At 43.7% G+C, this 17500-nt stretch overlaps 1 protein-coding gene across 1 annotated transcript in view; it reads left to right on the top strand.

The window, feature by feature from the left end:
- Positions 1-17500, top strand: part of LOC308306457 (sodium channel protein type 3 subunit alpha-like) — a 272091-nt gene that overhangs the window by 7613 nt on the left and 246978 nt on the right. The window lies entirely within an intron of this gene.

Below are 17500 nucleotides of genomic sequence, written 5' to 3'. Positions count from 1 at the left end.
AAATGGACTACATAATGACTCTGTCTGTGCTAATGTGTTTCTGTTATGTTTCCAATGGGACTACATAATGACTGTCTGTGCTAGTGTGTTTCTGTTATGTTTCCAATGGGACTAGGACTACATAATGACTCTGTCTGTGCTAGTGTGTTTCTGTTATGTTTCCATTGGTACTACATAATGACTCTGTCTGTGCTAGTGTGCTTCTGTTATGTTTCCAATGGGACTACAGTTCAGTGCAGCAGTGACTACTTCCGATACTCGCCGTCCGGGAGCTATAGTTCCAGACTCTATATAGCATTCGGAGATTGTGGAATAGTTGTCTGGCTACACAAGACTACCCTTGGTGTGACTAATCAGAGATTGGATTAGATCTAACGAATATAAGTGAATTGATATGTGTGCAGATAATCCTTATTGGCTGCAAGGTCATTAAAAAGAAGGTTATTAAACGGTCATCTACGTCATTATCGCTATCGTGCAATTCCAGTCCGCAGATTTGTCGCACCATGGGAGCCAAACTGCAGCCGGAAGTTTTGTGAAATGCTTTGGAGTCAATGGAAGCCTGTGGACCAGCTCATGAACAAACACTATTTCTGAAGATTGAGACCCTAAAAAAATACTCAGCTCAGAAAATAAAGAAGACATATCACACATTTTTTTCTGTTTTGTTGTTTAGGTATCTAAAGAGTACAAAGTACATTTCTGAACATGCCAAGTATCGCAAACACCGTCCACCGTTCCCTGTCTGGCAACCAAATCTTGCGTTACCAGAAAGTATAAGTTGTCCATAGGCAGTAAAAGAGTAATTGCGAGACCATATAGTTAAGAAAAATCATGGTTGTGTTTGGTTCTACCTCGGGTAGGGGTATCTCAAAAACAAAGGTCCTTTTTTGAGGACTTGCTGCAGGACCATATGACCGACCCCTAAACAGTGTTTGTGGCGAGTTTGGTGTCGTTTGGAGCAAAGGTGTGCCCGTGGTCCCCGGGGGCCTTAACATAGCGTGGCTGTTGTCATGAACACTCCCCAGTGTTTGTGCTAAGTTTGGTGCGGATCGGAGCAACGGCACGCCTTGTCGGTCTGGATGTTACGTTTGCGACGTCCACCCTCTTGGTAATTTTAACTCCAATCTCGTCCAGAGACGAGATAACTGGTTACCATGGTAACCAGGTAAACAGGTGCTGCTGTGGCCGCTGGTGAGCGAAAACACTACATATCCCATGATGCAACTCGGCCACCTGTACCGCGACGGTAAGCCGCGGTTAGGATTTTTTTTTCGTCTGAATGTAAACATACGGGCAGCCATGTTTAGACTGTGAATTTCCACAACATGGACACGATCGGGGCATCCGGGGCTCTTCAAAATAAAGGGCAGTCTATGGTGGCATCCAATGTGTTAAAAATAAGTTTCAGTTTCAGTTCAGCCTTCCTCCAATCACGATCAAGTGGGGCGGGCCTTGATGCACATAAGACCCGCCCCACTCGACCATGATTGGAGGAAGGCCATACTCTATTCCGATTGGAGGAAAACCTGTCTCCTCCGCCAAAACTTAAAACAGCAACAAAATTACATTTGTTCCCTATTGAACTTGGCACGTTTCCTGGGGCAAGCTGTCCAGATCACACGTCACACGTGTCTAATTATTTTTTCACTCTCAAAAAGCACCTGCAATGTAGTGCATTTGAAACTACATTGCAGTGCACATCATGGGGTGATCACTGCTTGCCTCCTGTGAGTTGTTTTATTTTTATTTTTTATTTTTGTTTATTTTCTGTTTGTTTCGTTGCTGAGTGAGGTCAGTGATGTGAGTGAGAAAAAACCTGGGTGAAATGTGCCAATCTCAACAGGAAACATCGGTACATGTAGTACAGAGTTGGAATTCAGTGTTAAAACATCAGAGTCTGCTGGGATTATCATCAGTAGTCCCTATAACATTATACATTTAAATTATAATAATACGTGTGCGTATTTTTACTTATAACAATACGTGTGCGTATTTTAACTTATAACAATACGTGTGCGTATTTTAACTTATAACAATACGTGTGCGTATTTTAACCTAGTTCTAATGAACTAGGCTTCTTACCACCTGAGCTACCGGACACCTTTCCCCGGAGAAAATGCAACAACATCAGCGTTTCCTGGCTCGTTCTGGACACAACGTGATTTATGTGTTGTTCTTATGCTTTTTTTTCTGAGCCGGTTGAAATCCTCCCGACTCCCCAATTTTCCCTTTTTAATCATGTCTTTCCTCTTCCTCTCATTAAAGGCGGCCCAGCTCTTGTGTCTATATGCCGGGACTCCATTACAGAAGCTTTGGATGACTCAGAGTTAAAGGAATACTTCAGCACCAAAGAAATATAATTGAAACCGTTTACCTACCACATTGTATCTTGAAGACACAGAACAATTCCGTTTGGTAAAGGGGCCACACCATGCTTTTAAAATTTTTACATAAATATTGGTCCATAATACGGTTTTTATACAGGGTTTAGCCTAAACAATCACTCAGATATTGAAATTTCATGTCTGTCTCTAATTCCAAGCCATTTCAGATGCAATACCAAAATGCCCTGTTGGCATTGGGGCGCTGTCTTTGGGCTAAAAGCATGGCACCATGCTAATCTTCTCTGTATCGTTCCAATTTTAGCACCACTTTACCTCATGGTTCCACCTTATACAGTATAGTCTCAATAGAATATAGCCTCCCAAAAAGTACCACCCCCTTCTCGAGGGGGCCCAATAGGAAATGAGCCCAATGCCTCGTTGGCTGAGGGGCAGTACTATGGGTAATATGGCCCTGGTGTGACATCACACCAGTCCCTTTTTCAGGAGAGAACCATTCGGACACACTCACTCAGAAAATCACAGAAATAAAAAAACAAGGCTTAGAGTTAATGAATTGTATTTTTTTGGATGAAAAAATACACTGCATGGGAATAATAAAATACATGAAAGATTTGAACATTTATGGTGTGGCCCCTTTAAGTATTCCTTTGCGTTGAATATAGAATCCAGAAATGAAAGGCACGTAGCGCTATTCTGAGGTTTGTTGTTTCTAGGTCAAAACAGTCTGAGGCTAACCTGCCGACACTGGTGAATGCTAACCTGCCGACGCTGGTGAATGCTAACCGGGTGAATGCTAACCCTAAGCCTAAACCCCAACCCTAAACCCCAACCCTAAACCTAACCCTAACCCCTACCCTAACCCTAACCTTAAACCTAACTGGAGTACTGGGACCTCGAAACAACAGGACCCCGGAATATCGAGATTTAAAAAATAAAATGTAATATTAAAATTTAAATGATTTTGAGTTTATAAACTCCAAAAAACAGCTCATAGTGCGTCCCAAACGTCTTCTATCCATTTGTAAAAGACTCCGGTTCCGGCTCCTCACTGGCAGGATTAATTGGCATAACAGTGGAAGAAAAAATGCATTTACCCACAAGGATCCGAGAGGACCCGAGCTTTAAAAATATAATGTGTATATACCCTTCAACTTAAAAATATATATTGTTTTTAATGAGACATGCTTTGTAATTACGCTCCCAAATCCATATTATCGTCTCGCTTATTTATTATTTATGAGTCCCGTTCAGTGCATCCAATCTCAAGCGTTGCACTGCTGCTGAAGTGAAAATCATGGAGGGCTTTTTTTTGCAAGGTGAAACGCAAACAAAGGCCACCTGGAAGATGCAGGTTGGAATGTCATTTAGCCTATATGGAGCATGTTTCTGGACATCATCTGCGGGGATGGGCGACATAAAGTCGCCTAAAATCTGTCATCTGCAACACAAACGCACCGACGCACGCGAGCCAGCAGAGTCTCGTCTCAGTCTGTGATTACTCTGGTGGGGCAGCCGAGAGTGCAGGAGGAGGAAAGTTTTGTGATGCGAGCTGTGGTGTCGTGGACACTGACTGGACAGTAACACTCTCACTGGACAGCTTGGTGTTTGTTGTGGATATCACTGTGATTGTTCAGCTGGGGACTGAGCTGAAAATCTAACTGTTCTGCATGACGCACGGCACACGCAACCCTCCGCAATAGCTCTCACCTCTCGGTCCTCGGAGCGGCGGCTGCAGTGCGCTGCTGCACTTTGTCTAGGCTATTAGTCTCATAAGTAATGGTAAAAAATAAGCATTATATAGCAATGGACACAGTTCGGGCCAAAGACCTGGACAGATCAGGCCCGTTTCCCCCGTTTCCATTTTAGGGTCGGATCCAATCACTCTCGGATACATTTCGGGCCGGGGATAGAAAATCTGTATTTTTCTCGGGGCCATTCGGCTCAGTCCAAATTTCCTCTGCTCCATTTCGGCTCGGCTCCCATTTTTTGGACCCGTGCTACCCTCTAACCCACACTTCACCTGCTTATTTGGGCTTTACTTCCTACTGTTGTTTAAACCAGTGGTTCTCCTCATGTTCATATCAAGGACCCCCAAACTAACATTTGTCCATGGATCCCCCATGGATTCCCCCGTCTCAAGATTGAGACGTGTGTGTGTGTGTGTGTGTGTGTGTGTGTGTGTGTGTGTGTGTGTGTGTGTGTGTGCGTGTGCGTGTGCATGTGTTTGCGCGTGCGCGCGAGTGTGTGTGTGTATGTGCCCCAGTCGCTTGTTTCTGCAGACCTGTCCGTGTGTTTCTCTTGCAAAACCGGGCAACACTGATCCTGACTATTAGGAGCGGTGTGTGTGTGTGTGTGTGTGTGTGTGTGTGTGTGTGTGTGTGTGTGTGTGTGTGCGTGTGCGTGTGCGTGTGTGTGTGACTATTTTTAACAGCCCCCAGGGAGCACTTAAGCTTCAGTCTCTCACTCACCGACACTTGCCTGGTGGAGCGGGGGAATGGAACTCGCGACCCCTCCCCTCCCCTGGCGGCCTCTCCTCTCCAGCTCCTGAGCTGCGGACGCCCATTAAAACCTAAAGCTGTCAGCAAGGAAGTACTTCGATGTACCACAATGTACAAATAATCTGTTACCAGTGGTGTAAAGTAACTAAGAACATTTACTCAATTACTGTACTTAAGTACACTTTTGAAGTATTTGTACTTTTCTTGAGTATTTCCCATTTCCAATAATTTTACTTCTACTCCACTACATCTGGGATCCAAATGTTGTACTTTTACTCCACAACATTTATTTGAAAACTTTAGTTACTAGTTACTTTGCAGACATAAATTAGAATATTATAAAACATACGTAAACCACTTTAGCCCTATTTCTTACCTATGCTGTTTGTTACTTTAAATACATTTTGATGCCAATACTTTCATACATTTACTTTTGAATTCTGGACTTTTACTTGTAAGAGAGTGCAGTATTGATACAGCATGTGAGTACTTTTTCCACCTCGCTTACAAGTAAAAGGCCTGTATTTTATAATTGTACTTCCTCGAGTATTGGCATCAAAATAATACTTTATCCCATTAAGACCTGAGGCTGATTTTACAAAATCTCTTCTAAATCCTAACATTTTTTTTCTGAAAAACGTTCATGTTTCTATATTACAGTGGTTCGTAAACTTTTTCATGTCAAGGACCCCCACAATTACATGTATTTGGCCGCGGACCCCCACACATAGTTTTTTCCTGTAGAGATTGACACATTTCCTGGGGCAACCTGCCAAGATCACACATGTCACACAGGTCTTTTTTTTCTTTTTTACTCTAAAAAAAGCGGTGCATTTGAAACTACATTGCAGTGCACGTGTGATTTGTTTAATTTTCATTTTTGTTTATTTTATTTCGTTGCTGAGTGAGGTCAGCAGACAAAGTGAGGTGAGTCAGAGGAAAAAAAAACCTGGGTGAAATGTGCCAATCTCAACAGAAAACATCGGTATCAGGTCTACATCTATCTTTTATTTCTGCTATGTCCTGGTCTTAATGGGTTAAGCACCAAAAGGTATAATAAATAAATCAATGAATTAATTAATTAATACAATAAATGGTGGATCAAAAAGCACGGTCAATGTAGTGGAGTACAATATTTGCCTCTGAAATGGAGCGGAGTGTAAGCTCGGAACTGACAACCGAGCCGAGTGGTGATCCAACATATTGACTTGTCCCTGGGCAGGGCACGGTCGGGGTCAGAGCTGTTTCAATTGCCACAAGTCTCGGTCTGTCCATCTGAAATGGATGGACCCGTGTGGACGACCAGCTTTTTAAAATCATTTAACTCTTTAACCCTAAAATGAGACACTTTAGTTGCAAATTACGCTCCAAAATTATCGTCTGCTCTCGCTTGCTGAGGCAACGCTTTACGTTAACGGTCGATTGAAGCGCGATCAATCTCATGCGCGCCGCGCTGTTAAAACACCGCAGCGGGTTTTAGAGAGGTGAGACGCAAGCAAAAGTCACCGGGAACTTGCGAGGTGGAGCGTCATCTGTGTGGAGCATGTTTGTGGTCTTTATATCTGCACGGATGAGCGGTTATGAAAGTCGGCGAGAGTGTACTCTGCAACACAGAGCTCTGGCTGTGACTGTTCTGTTGGGGTGGGGGGAGGTGACTGACACACGCACGACTAGTCTCCTCAGGACCAGTGCGGGTCTGGAGACCCAGTCGGACCGGGTCTAATGAAATCGAGTCATTCTCGTCCGTTTTGGACCAGGTCCAGTTCTACTCGGCCCTGCTTTGGGCCGGGTCCAGTTATCCACGGGTCTGCTTCGGACCCGGTCCAGTAATTAAGCCATTTAACCATTTTTTTAAATACTTTGGCTATTAAAAAATAGCAGATTTACAAGCTCATAGCGTGGCACCGAGTGCCGCGCTATGAGCGTACAATCGTTCACAGAGAGAGAGAGAGAAAGAGAGAGAGAGAGAGAGAGAGAGAGAGAGAGAGAGAGAGAGAGAGAGAGGTGTAGGAGTGTAACAACATTAATCCAGGGGACAACAGCACAGCTCTCATTACATCACTATTAACTGTAACCTTATTATCTCACACACACACATGAACGCACACACGCACCAACACACACACACACACACACACACACACACACACACACGCACTCGCACAAGCTCGCGCACCCACACACACACACACACACACACACACACACACACACACGGAGAGCTTGGAGTAGGCGGACAATGTGTCAAATGACTGTAATTATGATTCATTTATAGATCTGATTTGATTGACAGCCTCCCACCTGTGTTGTTTGTACCAAGCACACAGTGTACGTGGTGTGTGTGTGTGTGTGTGTGTGTGTGTGTGTGTGTGTGTGTGTGTGTGTGTGTGTGTGCGTGTGTGCGTGCGTGCGTGCGTGCGTGCGTGCGTGCGTGCGTGCGTGCGTGCGTGCGTGCGTGCGTGCGTGCGTGTGTGTGTGGGTTGAAAGTGGACAGGCATAGTTCATGACTAATTAGTGTTGCAACTATTAACTATTCTACTTTGGCGATTAATCGAATAATCGCGAATTTTAATTCTAGAGTACACCCAAGTCGCACATGCAGGGGAAACATTGGAAAATTGTTGGTGTTAGGCAAGGGTTAATGCTTTCGAACTTGAAGAGATATATTTGTTTCTAATCGCTTCAATCGCTTCACTTTGGTCACGCTGGTCAGCGCTGGGAAGAAATTATGTCACGTCAGAATCAAGGTGAAACAATATTTCTGTGTTTCCGGACAACATCAACGATCAACTGATTGGCTGTCAGGACGCGATGGGTGGAGTGGGGGGAAGTGAAGGTCGCTTCAGTTGGATTTTTTGAGCTGGGGCGAAGATACCGAGGCGACCGTTCGCGTTTTTCGCGTTGCCCCGCTTGGCTCGTTCGTGCCCGGTCGCGCGTCGTCTCGTCTTTGCATTGACTTTGTATAGGTAATCGTGCCGCTCGAACACATCATTAGACACTTCCCCAACCCACTGTAAATTCTTACTCCATTATAATAACGTTAGATGAAGAAAACACGGGCACTGCCCATAAGTCTGAAGGTTCATTAATCCGAAGGTTCATTAGTCGGAATTTAGTTAGGGTTACTGAGGTTAGGGTTAGGGTTAGGCATAGTACTAATGAACCTTCGGACCAATGCCATGGCACCGAAAACACACGTCCCTGCCTTCTGGTCAGGATACCTGTCAATCATAGTGACATGCTGTCATTGCGTGTGTGTGTGTGTGTGTGTGTGTGTGTGTGTGTGTGTGTGTGTGTGTGTGTGTGTGTGTGTGTGTGTGTGTGTGTGTGTGTGTGTGTGTGTGTGGACACCCATTAGTCTTGCGAGGACCATACAGTAGGCTGTATCCCCACAAGTATAGCAGAGTTTGAGAGACATTGTGAGGACCATTTTCCTGGTCCTTACAAGTAGTCGGGAGCCTTAGGGAGATAAAATGGTAATTTCGTGCTAATCAGTCTAAAAGTGCCAAATTTTGCACAGATGTAGCCCAGGGCATGCTCTAATGATTTAGCTAGGGCGCCCGAGTCGGCGACCTTCGGGGTCGCCACAGCGGCCAAATCAAGTTGACTCTCTATACACTATACTACAGGAAGGGAAACAAATCTGCTTTAAGTAGCATGTGAGGGGTTAAGACAACCCTTTATCTTTAGTCGGAGGCCTTAGGGTTTTTTCGTGCTAATCAGTCTAAAAGCGCCAGATTTTGCACAGATGTAGCCCAGGACTAATGATTTAGCTAGGGCGCCCGAGTTTGCGAGTCTTGTGACCTTCACTATTATCACTAAACCATCGTTTTGTGGGTCTGTTTTTTAACTCACAGGGTGCCTATCCCGACTAAATTTGGGATTTCAAATCCGACGTCGAGTGCTTTTCCAGACTAAAATCAGGATATAAGGTTTCTTATATCAAAACCGTTCCACTGAAACAAAAAACTCAAATCCCCATAATCCATTGGGAGCAAACAGAATCAGGAGGTGAAATCTACCAGTGGAAGCAATGGAATGATTTGCAGGAAAATGGCTCTATCTCAGAATCTATCTCCATATTGTGTTCTTGTTTAAAACTAGTCCTTCTCTACGGACCATAACAAAAGCATGGATGACTGGTTTATAATTTTTCTTGACCACTCTGGGGTTACGATTAGAATCAGGCATTTAGGGGTTTAGGGGGTTGGGATCGGAGTTTCCCCTATTTTATACATACTTGTGCAGCGATGTGACACATTGAAAAATAGCCTAACTATAAGCTCACAACACGTTGCGCTGTGATTGGCAATTTTATTTTTTGCCTATCTACAGCTATTTGCAATGCAGTCCTGAAATTGTCCTAAAAAGTCCTTGTAAGTATAACAACACACATAGGCCTACATGTGTGTGTGGGTGTGTGTGTGTGAGATAAAGCACGTGTGATAAAGGTGTGTAGAGACTCCACACAATCTAAAAAGGGAACAGACAAAATGTCAGCCCACATATTTGGGTTTAAAAAGAGCAGGTGCAGCAAGCAGCTGCGTGTACAAGTACACTGCAATACGAGTACACACTATAGACACTACACTACCAGTAAGACTCCCTAATCGGGAGATAAGCGACCGTTGGTCGCTTATCTCCTGTCACACTGCTGACATCAGTATGACATCACACCGTACACAAATGACCCTTATATAAGACCGGCATTATCTACCGACAGATTAGTAACAAGATGTCAAAATCATTGAAGGTTTACCCTACTAACCAACTGTTTACCATAGCAACCATGTTTTTACCTTAGCAACGAACTGTTTACCCTAGCAACCAACTGTTTACCACAGCAACCATGTTTTTTTACCCTAGCAACCAACTGTTTACCCTAGCAACCAATTGTTTACCATAGCAACCATGTTTTCTTACCCTAGCAACCAACTTTTTACCCTAGCAACCAACTGTTTACCATAGCAACCATGTTTTTTACAGGGCCTGGGATTGATGACATCAGAAATCTCCATATATGGGCATGAAAGGGATTTTGTTTCTGGAAATATGTCTGTGGGGTGCCACATTTGGAATAAAACACTTAGATCACACATCTGGATATCCATACAGCCCATCTAGTTTGCCTGTGTCCATTTATGCCCATATATCTGATGACATTGGGACAATGATCTCCATATATGGGCATAAAACTTATGTTAATTAGTAAAGCCTGGGGATCTCCCTATATGGGCATGAGGGGTACCCTAAAAGGGCATCATCTGGGAATAGCAAATATAGTTATCCTAGAAAGTGAAAATCTTATATCAAAGGCCATAACTACCTACCTACCACCATACTGCATTCCTCATTAAACTACCTACCAGTAAGATGCCTAAGGGAGAAAAGCAAAGGGCGAGGTTGCACCATTTCTTGGTCTTCTGGCCAGTGATGTATATCGGACCATTTAACCATATATGGAGACATCTGGTACCCATAGATATTCACAGATATGGGCTTAATATTGATGACATAAGGGATCTCCATATATGGGCGTAAAAGGGATTTGGTTCCCCTGGCATCACAGGGATCTCCATATATGGGCATAAAATGGATTTGGTTACCCTGGCAACACGGGGATCTCCATATCTCCATATATGGGCATAAAAGGGAGTTGGTTCCCCTGGCATCACAGGGATCTCCATATATGGGCATAAAAGGGATTTGGTTCCCCTGACATTACAGTGATGTCAGTGGCTGGTTCTACAGAGGGGATCTCCATTTATGGGCATAAAAGGGAATGTATGTATGATGATGTCAGATATCATAGACGTCATAGGACTTTCACAAAACGAATAACTGAGTAAGCATGCTGTAAACCCGTAAAATCTATATTTGGGCATGGCTGATTTATGACCTCATGATGACACGAGCAAACACAGCTGAATTGTATAAATGATCAGTGCAGAAACCAACAGAAGTATTTGACCAAGACTCTTGATCTTCAAGAACCCTGAGAACCTGTATTGTTTGGTATTTTACCATTTTTGGTGTTTGAAATGTTGAACTGGACTTTACATCGTGAAATCTGTCGGTAGATAATGCCGGTCTTATATAAGGGTCATTTGTGTACGGTGTGATGTCATACTGATGTCAGCAGTGTGATGTCATACTGATGTCAGCAGCTATGTCTCTATATATGGAGTTATATGTTGTTTGTGTCCAAATATGGGGCTTGTGAGGTCAGACTTAGTGAGATTCGTCGGTTATCTCCATATATGGAGGGATGTAGGGTAAAAAACATGGTTGCTATGGTAAACAGTTGGTTGCTAAGGTAAAAAAAACATGGTTGCTATGGTAAACAGTTGGTTGCTAGGGTAAAAAAATGGTTGCTATGGTAAACAGTTGGTTGCTAGGGTAAAAAAAACATGGTTGCTATGGTAAACAGTTGGTTGCTAGGGTAAACAGTTGGTTGCTAGGGTAAAACCATGGTTGCTAAGGTGGTTGCTAACGTACACTAACAGACCAGCAACAACAGACTGTTGCCACAGCAACGTACACAAAGGTTTGTGTACACATGTGGTGTGATGTCATACTGATGCGGAGATATGAGCAGGGCAAAGGTGTGACGTGTGACCGACCGACCGACCGACCGACCGACGGCCGGTGGAGGTTTTGATACTAAACTGCGACCTACGGCCGCAACTAAACTGCGACCTACGGCCGCAACAAGTACACTACAGTACACTGCGGTACAAGTACACACAAACCACATGCAGCACAAATGCACACGTTACACTGCATGCGTGACATGCAGAGCACATTACAAATACTAACATGTCAGCCAGTGGGGTACAACAGTTTGTCCTCCCGCTGGGGGCTCCTCACTGGCTGGTGAGCCAGTAGGGTACAATAGCATGTCCTCCCGGTGGGGGCTCCTCACTGGTAGGTGAGCCAGCGGGATACAACAGCATGTCCTCCCGGTGGAGGCTCCTCACTGGCAGATGAGCCAGTAGGGTACAGTATGTCCTCCCGGTGGGGGCTCCTCACTGGCAGGTGAGCCAGTAGGGTACAGTATGTCCTCCCGGTGGGGGCTCCTCACTGGCTGGTGAGCCAGTAGGGTACAACAGCATGTCCTCCCGGTGGGGGCTCCTCACTGGCAGGTGAGCCAGCAGGATACAACAGCATGTCCTCCCGGTGGAGGCTCCTCACTGGCAGGTGAGCCAGTAGGGTACAGTATGTCCTCCCGGTGGGGGCTCCTCACTGGCAGGTGAGCCAGTAGGGTACAGTATGTCCTCCCAGTGGGGGTTCCTCACTGGCAGGAGAGCCAGTAGGGTACAACAGCATGTCCTCCCGGGGGAGGCGCCTCACTGGCAGGTGAGCCAGTAGGGTACAGTATGTCCTCCCGGTGGGGGCTCCTCACTGGCAGGTGAGCCAGTAGGGTACAGTATGTCCTCCCGGTGGGGGCTCCTCACTGGCAGGTGAGCCAGTAGGGTACAGTATGTCCTCCCAGTGGGGGCTCCTCACTGGCAGGGGAGCCAGTAGGGTACAACAGCATGTCCTCCCGGGGGAGGCGCCTCACTGGCAGGTGAGCCAGTAGGGTACAGTATGTCCTCCCGGTGGAGGCTCCTCACTGGCAGGTGAGCCAGTAGGGTACAACAGCATGTCCTCCCGGTGGAGGCTCCTCACTGGCAGGTGAGCCAGTAGGGTACAGTATGTCCTCCCGGTGGAGGCTCCTCACTGGCAGGTGAGCCAGTAGGGTACAACAGCATGTCCTCCCGGTAGAGGCTCCTCACTGGCAGGTGAGCCAGTGGGGTACAACAGTATGTCCTCCAGGTGTACACGATTTCAGTGTTTTATCGGGTTACAGCAGTAACATTAAGTGAACCCGAAGCTATTCCTCTAGGCACTCTGACCGATTCAGACATCCCAAATGATTTTCCCTTTTAAATGGACCACTTCTGGTATCAACATCTCTGCCAATGTAAAAGATTTGTCACACTTGAATTTGGACCCAGTCATTAATGCAGTTAAGAAAAACCTGGAATGCTGGCATGACCTTCCATTATCTTTTATGGGCCGGAAGGGCTTAAAGGGATATTTAAATATATATATTATTATATAAAAAATCGTGTAATCAGGCTTTTATGAACACCCTGAACAGTTTTTAATTTGCTTCATTCAATATTTAGATATTTGATGTAAATGTTATCAGGCCCTTTTTTCATTTATTTTTAATAATTCTTTGGGAAAATAAAAATAAAAATACAACTGGAAATACTGTTGGTTGAGCTTAACTGTCATGTTAAGCTCAACCAATACTCCAGCTAACACCACTCCCAGATTTTCCACACCTCAATTGCACGTCATTGGCTAAGGGGCCTGCCTTTGTACTGTCTGCGACGGAACTCACTAAATAAATACTGCCTTTGTCTGCGACGGAACTTACTATATAAATAATGAAGATAACATAGTGTTCTTGCCTTTCAGGCGAGCCCACAATAAATAATTATTAACTCTCCTACTGCCAGATTATTTATTTATTTATTGGGTCTGGTGCCATCAAAAAGCGGCTTACCTTTGCGACGTTATAGCAGATAGACAGACATTTATTTATTTATTTATTTATTTATTTTTTATTGTGCAATAGTGCACTTTGGTCTGCCAGGCAGCAGAGGGCGGCGTCATGCGAGAATGAATGTGAATTTGCCTGTTATGTGTTGAAGAAGAAGAAGACCAGTCACTGGCCACAGAGCCTTACAGCCAGAGGAAATCAACAAGGAAGTGAATTGTTCTCCGTTGATCTAACGCATAATGGATTTTTTACACCATCACCGCGGAAAATGTGTTTACAGTACACGGCCGTGCGACCCCTCATCAGCTTACAGTCATCAGACGAACGAACCGAACGAGCGCCGTATTGGCATCGAGGTTCTGTAAAAAATGGGGCGAACGTTACCGTTCAAAGCGTGGGGAGAGTTAAAAATAATTGAAAAAAGTTGTAAAAAAAAAAAAAAAACACGTCCTGCTCACATATTAGGAGGGTAGTATGAGTCACCATAATGGGTGTTTTTAATGAATCAATCATGGTTAAAATGGAGTTTGAAGTTAAAATGGGTGTGTATGGGCCGGGCCCTCCTCCTGGAGGAGGAGGACTGATAGCATTTACATCAAATATCTAAATATTGAATCAAGCAAATTAAAAACTGCTCAGAGTGTTCATAAAAGCCTGATTAGATGATAAAATGACCAAAGGTTTTTTTGGAAGTGAAATCCCTTTAATAAAAAAGATGATATCCATCCCCCACCCCAGCCCTCTACAGAAGCTTCCCATAATGATTCCCAACAGATTTGCCATGGAAAGAGACCTAGGCGAAAAAGTAACGTCTTGCCATTAACAACCAATAAAGCCGGCCTGGCAATATGCCAAATGTGCTTTTCTATAACTGGGCTTTTGTCATGCTCGTTTCAACTAGGAACGATTCCAAGCCTATTTGCACAATAAACGCTGTGTGGGTTCACGGGGCTGCTCAACAAACTCACTATGGGCGTTTTGTAACTTGGGAAAAAGATAAGATTCATAGGGAGATTGGAGAAAGCCCTATTATTTCTATTTCTATTAGATTATGGCGATGGATCACCGCCAATGTAGGTAAAGGAGACCTAAAGTCACTGCTAACCCCAATTTCTAGTCATCATGAATTGGGCCCAGGGTTGTCTTTAAGACCTGGCACTCTCGAGGGCTTAGATTGCCGGGTGATTTATTTGGAGACGGTGTTTCGATGTCGTTTCAGCAGCTGCAGACACAATTTAATCTCCCAAAGGAGCATTCTTTTTTCTCTTTTTTTCAAATACGTCACTTTATTAATTCATTATGTTTGCCACCGCCACTTGGTCCCCTTTATAGCAAAGTAGTCTAGTAGCCAGCCCATAGAGCCTCATTGTGAACCCAGACATTTTAGCCCCTTTTCCACTGGCCCAACTGCACACCACTCCACACCACACCGCCCACCTGTGCCAGGTTTTCCACTACAAGGACCTGGGTAGAGTGGTGTGAAGGTGGTACTAAACGGGGTACTAAAAAGTATCCACTCTTTAGTAGGTCTGAGCTAGGCCAAACAGGGCCAGACACATCATAATGACTGATCACTCACTTACTTTTCATTTAGCCCACCAGGATATAGTTGTAATATACATGATAATAGATTCTATTGTGTTATAACCACTATTATAATCTATTATAGTGTATTATAATTATCATAGTAATACATTAATACTTTATAATGTATTATCATCACAGTTATAATCCATTATAGTGCATTATAATTAGGATAGTTGTAATACAAATTTATATTGTATTATTATCACAGTTATAAGGGTCAATTTGTTTCTTACCGATAGGGGTACTTTTGTGTAATGGAAAATGTAGATATTTTTATGTGGTGCGGTGTGGTGTGGTGTAGTGTGGTGTGGTGTGGTGCTAAAACTGCAGTCGAAAAGGGGCTTTTGAGTACCCTAAAGTTTTATGTTAGAAATGTTGAGTATGGGTCCCCAGCATGTAGAAACTGCCGGATGCTAACTTGTATATGTTGAGCAATTTTCATAATTAGCATAATTAGCTTTAATTAGCATAATCACCTTTAATAATGGATAATATGTCAAAAACTGATTGGCTGATTTGAAAATATTGGAGTGGTTTTGGGGGTTATTGAGGATGCTGAATCCATTTCTGACATTTTCTAAATTCAAAATGGCTGTTTTAAACCGGAAATGGCCATATACCAACTTAAATTGGGATGATTTTGATCATTTTTTGTTGATTTTCCAAATGATGAAGTGACTATTTTTGCTAGGCTATTGTGGCAGTCATTGTTCTAATCATTTTGTGTGGATTGTCTATATTTGGCTTTTGAAATGCAGATAATGTATAAGCATATAAATAATCACATTTATAATTTAATTCATAATCAAAATCAACAAAAAAGTCCCAATTTAAGTTGGTATATGACCATTTACGGTTTAAAGCGGCCATTTTGAATTTAGAAAACGTCAGAAATGGATTCAGCATATTCAAAGATGCACACACTACTTGGCTGCCAAACCACAACCTCCACCCCTCATTTCTCACATGGCCCTCTTCTAGCACCACCATGAGGCAGATTCTTGCAAAACACATTTTTGGACCCTGCTCCTACAAATTTTGCCCTAAAATCACTGAAAATCGGTACACAGTGTATGTCTAGACTCATGTCATCAACATGGATCTGTCCCATTTAGCGCCACCATCAGGCCGATTCTTTCAAACACATTTTTGGACACTGCTCCTACAGATTTTTCCCTAAAATCACGCAAAGCGGTACACAGTATCACGCAAAGCGGTACACAGTATGTCTAGAGTCATGTCATCAACATGGATCTGTCCCATTTAGAGCCACCATCAGACATGATGGTTTTACATGTGACCTGACGGTCGCTTATCTCTCGATTAGGGACTGGTTTGTCTCAAGACTCCCTGACTGATTTGTATTTTTTTTCCTCTTGACTCCCTGGTGGTAATCTTCCAGAAAAAGGATGTTAACAACAAATACATCGAGGACGACTGGCAAGAGGCCATAGATTCGGTTAAACATTATGTTCAGCTGTAACAGATTAAGAGGGACAGTACGGTATACAACGTTATTCACAGACTGCACATTACAGCCCTGTGATATTCAACGAAATGGGCTGCTCAATAACTCCTTTGTGTCATGAATGTCATGCAGATCTTGGAACTTACTATCACTATTTTTGGGAATGCAAGTAGATATCCAGGTTTTGGGGTTATGTGGCACGTGTGTTAAGTGATATTTTTAAGGAGAAGGATCCGGGAGCTTTCATCTTGGGTCTCCCTTCAAAAGACAATTTGTTGTGTTTAGGTGCCTACGTGTGCAGGTGATCTGTCCTGGGAGGTTCCCAGTTCAAATATGTTTAGTTTGGGAGGTTCACAGTTCAAATATGATTAGTTTGGGAGGTTCACAGTTCAAATATGTTTAGTTTGGGAGGTTCACAGTTCAAATATGTTTAGTTTGGGAGGTTCACAGTTCAAATATGTTTAGTTTGGGAGGTCCCCAGTTCAAATATGATGATTTTGGGGTGTAGCGGCCTGAAAAGTTTGAGAACCAGTGATCTACACTAGTATCACCACTTTTAATGAAGTCAAAGACGTGAGCTCTTTGTCCACACATGCGCGTAGGCATGTGTGTGTGTCTGTGTCTGTGTGTGTCTGTGTGTGTCTGTGTGTGTCTGTGTGCGTGCGTGCGTGCGTGCGTGTGTGCATGCGTGCATGCGTGAGCTGATGAATCATCTTCACAGAAAAGCAACAGAAAAAAAAATGAAGCGTAATCTTATTTAGGTGAAAAATGAGTTAAAGTTTTAGACTTAGAATCTTCAAAGTAAAACTCATCATATTTTCTCTTTGTTATGTAACTGTGACTTTTTTTTGTGGGGACTCTCATAATAATAGGGGCACGACAATAGCCTGCAAACCCACACAGTAAAATCCTCGGTCTGAATTGATCCGTTTACAACTCTGTGGGTGTTCCAAATGTCACCTAATGGCACACTCAGAGAGTTAAATTAAAACTTGAAATTTCACAGTGCAATATCTGTCTCTCTCTTTCTCGCTCTCACTCC

This window comes from Nannobrachium achirus (genome assembly GCF_963921795.1).
Source record: "Nannobrachium achirus genome assembly, chromosome: 21".
Lineage (NCBI taxonomy): Eukaryota > Metazoa > Chordata > Actinopteri > Myctophiformes > Myctophidae > Nannobrachium > Nannobrachium achirus.
The sequence above is the reverse complement of the archived record's forward strand: the minus strand, read 5'-3'. Positions and strand labels throughout refer to the sequence as shown.